This window comes from Orcinus orca, chromosome 8, assembly GCF_937001465.1.
Source record: "Orcinus orca chromosome 8, mOrcOrc1.1, whole genome shotgun sequence".
Taxonomy (NCBI): Eukaryota; Metazoa; Chordata; class Mammalia; order Artiodactyla; family Delphinidae; genus Orcinus; species Orcinus orca.
Genome location: NC_064566.1, coordinates 3,638,071 through 3,642,943, shown reverse-complemented (window position 1 = coordinate 3,642,943; position 4,873 = coordinate 3,638,071). Strand labels below are relative to the sequence as shown.

At 57.7% G+C, this 4,873-nt stretch overlaps 1 long non-coding RNA gene across 1 annotated transcript; it reads left to right on the top strand.

Moving 5' to 3' along the window:
• Window positions 1–287: 287 nt before the first annotated feature.
• LOC117195932 (uncharacterized) lies at window positions 288–4,588 on the top strand. Its single transcript, XR_004475840.2, has 3 exons — window positions 288–510; window positions 2,327–2,396; window positions 3,800–4,588. It is a non-coding gene; the product is annotated as an uncharacterized LOC117195932 (long non-coding RNA).
• The last annotated feature ends 285 nt before the right edge of the window (window positions 4,589–4,873 follow it).

Sequence of the window (4,873 nt, the reverse complement as noted above, 5' to 3'; positions counted from 1 at the left end):
GGGCAGAGGGCACGCTGAGAGCGGGCTGCAGGCTGGGGACTCTCGGCCTGCGGGGCCCCGTCTGTGGCCTTGGTCTTGCTGCCCACCCACGGCAGGCCTCCAAGACCACAGGAGCGCTGAGCCCTTGACCAGCGTGAGCCCCCAGCCAGGGACCCTGGTGGAGGCCCCCTGGCCCGTGGTGGCTCCACAGTCCGGCTGAGAGATGTGACTGAACAAGAGGGTGGGCGTGGCTTCCTGGTGGGTGGGCTCAGCTGCCGGAAGGGGTGGCACGGCACACGCCCAGGGAGTGCAGGGCACCGCGGGGACCAAGGCCCAGAGGCTGGAAAGTCCCCGGTGTGCCCAGGGGTTAAGGAACAGGGGACGGGGCCAGAAGCAGGTGTCTGCATCGCTGTGCCCGCCTGAGAGCCGGACTAGGGTTTGAGCGTCCTTTCCAGTGACGGGGGTGTGGAGAGCCGGCTCCTTATTTCCGCAGCCTCGGTTTGGGCATGGTGCCCTCCAGGGAGACTGACGGTAATACTCCAGCAGCACCTCTAACTGTCCCCTGCCCCGATGTCTCCTCCGCGTGGCCTCATCAGCTGTCACCATCCCCCATCCTGCTTCTCTAAGAGGCCGAGGTGGCCTCAAGCCAGCCGCTGGCTCTGGGCACAGCTCCTGGACTCTCAGGGCGCCCAGAGCTGCACGGCCTCCAGGTAGAAGCAGGTGGAGGCCTGGGACCTGAGAACAGACAGAGCGTGTCCCCAAACACCTGCTCTAGGAACAGCATTCTCGGGTTGGTTCTGGGAACTTGCCACTCCAGAAGGCCCAGGGGACCCGAGGCTGCTGGGCATGGCCTGGGGGCGGTGGAAGGTGGAGCTGGGTGCCCTGATCATGTCCTGACGCCTTCCCTGCAAGAGGCCTCTGGACTGAGCAGGGCACCTGGACTGAGGTCCCACAGGGATGTGAGCGCCCTGACCCTGACCTTGACCCTGACCCTGACCCTGAGCGGGGTTGCGTAGTTCCTGGTGGCCAGAACCTGCTCCTCTAGGGGCCCGTGTGAGGGGGCGTCGGAGGGCAACAGAGGGTCAGGGTTCCCAGCGGCCCCTTTCCATGCTAAGAGGGATTTTAGCGTCTGCAGATGTTATGGTTGAAATGTGTCCCCACAACCCCCATTACCTCAGAATACGACCTTATTTGGAAATAGGGTCGTTGCAGATGTAATTACTAAGATGAGGTCGCACTGAGACCCCTAAGCCAATATGAGTGGTGTCCTTATAACGAGGGGAAACGGAGACAGACGCTCACACGGGAGAGCGCATGCGAAGACCGGCGTGACACAGCCCGAGGACAGGAGCCAGAGGATCCAGGAGAGAGGCCTGGATGGGCCACCCCGAGCAGCTTAGGGGAAGCCCCAGCCTGCCCACACCTGGACCTCAGGCTTCAAGCCTCCAGAACCACGAAAGAAGAAATTTCTGTTGTTTAAGCCACTCCATTCGTGGTACTTCGTTTCGAGAGTCCCAGGACACTAATGCAGCAGATACGGAGAACCCGCCGTTAACTCTGGTTACCCCGGACCTGTGAGATAGCAGGTGGTGGGTGGGGGCAGAAAGGGATTCATTCTTTGAACCCCACCCTCTTCAAGAGCTGCAGTAGCATGGGGCATCTCTTTCCTCCTGGAAGCTGCCCCCTAACTCCCCAAGATTCCCCCATCACCCCCAAGACCAAAGTCCCCTCTACCCACAGACAAGGGGTTCCCTGGGGTATTGTTCTCTTGGGGCTGCAAGGTGTCCAGTCCATAGGGACATGTGAGATGACAGCGCCTCAGTGGATGGACGGTTAGGTAGCTGGATGTTGGGTAGATAGATGGATGGATGGATGGATGGATGGATGTTTGCTAGATGGATGGATGGAGGTTTGCTAGATGGATGTTTGGATGGGAAGCTGCTAGTCTTACGGCCTCACTCCTCTGTCACTTTGCCTGGGTATGAACACCATGGGAGGCACTCTTAGCACAACAATCTTGTTGGCCATGAGATGCAGACTGACACAGGCTGTTGGGTTTGTGCGACTGCCCTCCAGCAATTTCCGTGCCAGTTGCCAGGTGAGATTTTTCACTAGTTCCCTGGCTTCGAAATGTGGAAAAACAAACCACATCCTCCCCAAGCCTGCAAGCCTCCCCGACCACAGCCGGCATCGCAGCCCGCAGCCCGCACTCCCCCAGGTGTCCCGCGTCGGCCACACTGGACGCCGGCCTGAGGAGAGAGCCCTGCCTCGCCGGCGCATGTGGCTGGCCCAGATTTCTAAACTCGGCTCTGACAAGCACTAAATTTATGACGGAGTTTATTTAAAGGAGGAAGCGGCAATGAAGTGCAACACCCAGGAAGTGATGAGCTGAGAGCTCCGAGGCAGACACAAAACAGGTACCGACAAACCCAGGACACGTTATTTAAAATTCCCCCTGCTGACAGATTGGACGGCCGAGTGGGCCAGACACCGCTCGGAGGAGATGAAAAGAGCTTATTTCCTTCCTCTGGATAAACACGCCAGGAGCCAGATCCTTCCGTGACGATAAATGGTTTCCTCCTGTCATCAGTGCGGGGGGTCACGCCTCACGACTGGCCAGAACCTGTGGTCCATCAGGGGCCCCGGAAAAGGCAGCGACAGGAAGGTGCTCCTGCATAAGAATTCCCACCAGCCCGGCCTGTCTTCAGGCACTGAGATGTGCTTATCTCACTCCAGACCCATCACAGTTCTCAAAACACGGGAAGATGCAGAGGGATTGGGTGCAGGGGGTGGGTGCAGCTCTGACATCCTGCCTGGGGCCGGGACTGTGGGATTGAAGGGCCGCCCTGGACAAGATTCTAGAAGGAAAGGAGCAGGGGCAGGGAGGCAACTTCCCTGCTCCATGGGACAGGAGGATGCCGTGGGCCCTCATCTGGGAGGTGAGGATCCAGCTCTGTCTCCCCAGGACCAGGGACCGGCTTTGGTTGGAGTCTGAGCGCCAGGTCTGGTGGGAAGGCAGCCGCCCTACAGCAGACAAGCATCGCTGCCCAGGCTGAGACTGTTTCAGGAGGAAATTGGTTTGAAGGATAAGCAGAGCCTGGAGCAGCCCGCCCCGCCCCCCCCCTCCAAATGTGCTTTCAAACAAAATCCAGTGAGGTTCTTTATAAAAGGCCAAATTGCTGACAGATGCACCACCTCCTGGGGCTGGAGGAAAGGAAGGAGTCAGATCCCAGCTCGAGGCTTGCAGTGATCCATTTGCTGCCCCATGCCCTCTACAGCAGAGATGCATCTGTGCTTTCCTGTTCCCTGGGCTCACCTGGGGGTGGGCAGAAGAAGCCAGGACGGAGGCCTGGGTCTAAAGAAAACGCCCTCCCCGCCCCCCGGGGGGCAGCATCCCGCCTGCCGAGCCGTCTTCCCCAGGGCAGCTCCTTGCTCTCCAGGGGTAGGAAGCAAGAGTGCGCGTGGGAAGGAATGAAACATTGGCACCGTTACGGCGGGGATGACCCTGGAAACCGTTCTGCTCAGTGAAAGTAGCCAGACTCAAAAGGCCACACGTCGCACAATCCCATTTATATGAAACATTCAGAGTTGGCAAATCCACAGGGACAGACGCAGATTGAGGGCTGCTGCCAGAGCTTGGGGTTAGGGAAAACGGGGAGTGATTACGTAATAGGTGTGGGGGTTTCCTTTGGGGGTAACGAAAATGTTTTGAACCTGATAGAGATGGTGGTCATACCGCACAAGGCCGCTGCACTGTTGACCCGAAAATGATTAATTTTATGTGATGTGAATTTGACCTCAAAATTTTTTAAAGATGCAGGTGGGGATCCGTGTGGCCTCTGGAGGGACCTGCGCGGCGCCGGCTGGCTCCTCGGCTCAGACAGGTGGCCACGCGTGCAGCCCCCGGAGGAGAGAGGCACACACACCACCACCTTCAATGGTAGTTGCTCATGCCTCGGACAGTCTGAGTTCTAGGCCCAAGAGATGGTGGTATCTGGGGACTCGAGCCCCGCTCCACTGCTTATGGGTGACTGGACCGGTGACTGGCCTTCAAGAATCCTGTCTTCACATCTGTAAAATGGAATCCACAAAGACACAACACCAGAACGCACAGGGCCCCGGATGCAGCTGGAAGCCGGGTTCTGCTCACGGGCCATTGCCCGTAGCCGTGCTCCCACGTGGTGCTTCTGACTGGGGTGTGGACGAAGAATGTCACCCCCGTATTGGGAAACAAAGGATGCTGCAGCCGTCAAGACAGCAGGCACTGCAGCCGCGACACCCCAGTGTGCACCCTGAAAGGACTCAGGATGGAGCAAAGCGGGATGCTGGCCCTAGATAGCTGAGGTGCTTATCAAAGCGATGATTTCAATCAAGCCAGACTCTTGCATCTTCCCAGACATAAAAAAGTGCTGAATTCGTTAACTTGAGATGTCTGGGTTTTCTTTAATTAACAGTAATCTCTTGATGTACCGACTACCTGGTTTTTGTCTCAAAACCCCCTGTACATCCTGGTTTCGCCCCTGCCTCTCTGGGGCAGTTCCTCAGGGCTGTCCGAGAGGCTGCCTCTGGGGCTTGAGTTCTCAGCAAGTCCGCCGAATAAAACATAAACAACTTTTCAGTTGTACTTTTTTTTTTTTTTTCAGCCGATAGGGGTCCTGTCTTACCTTTCCTGCCAGACAGTCATGGTCCCAGAAGCAGGGCTGTGTTGGACTCATCCCGCTGTCCTCCACAGCCCGGCTTCCCAGATTCCAGGCCGCGGACAGATCACGTTGGCGTCTCCCGGGCACCTGCTAAAAATTCAGATTCCTCTCCTGCTTGACTACCTGCATCAGGGCACCTGGGGTGGGGCCTGGAGATCTGCATTTTAGAAAGTGCCTCTGCACAGCCAGGAACC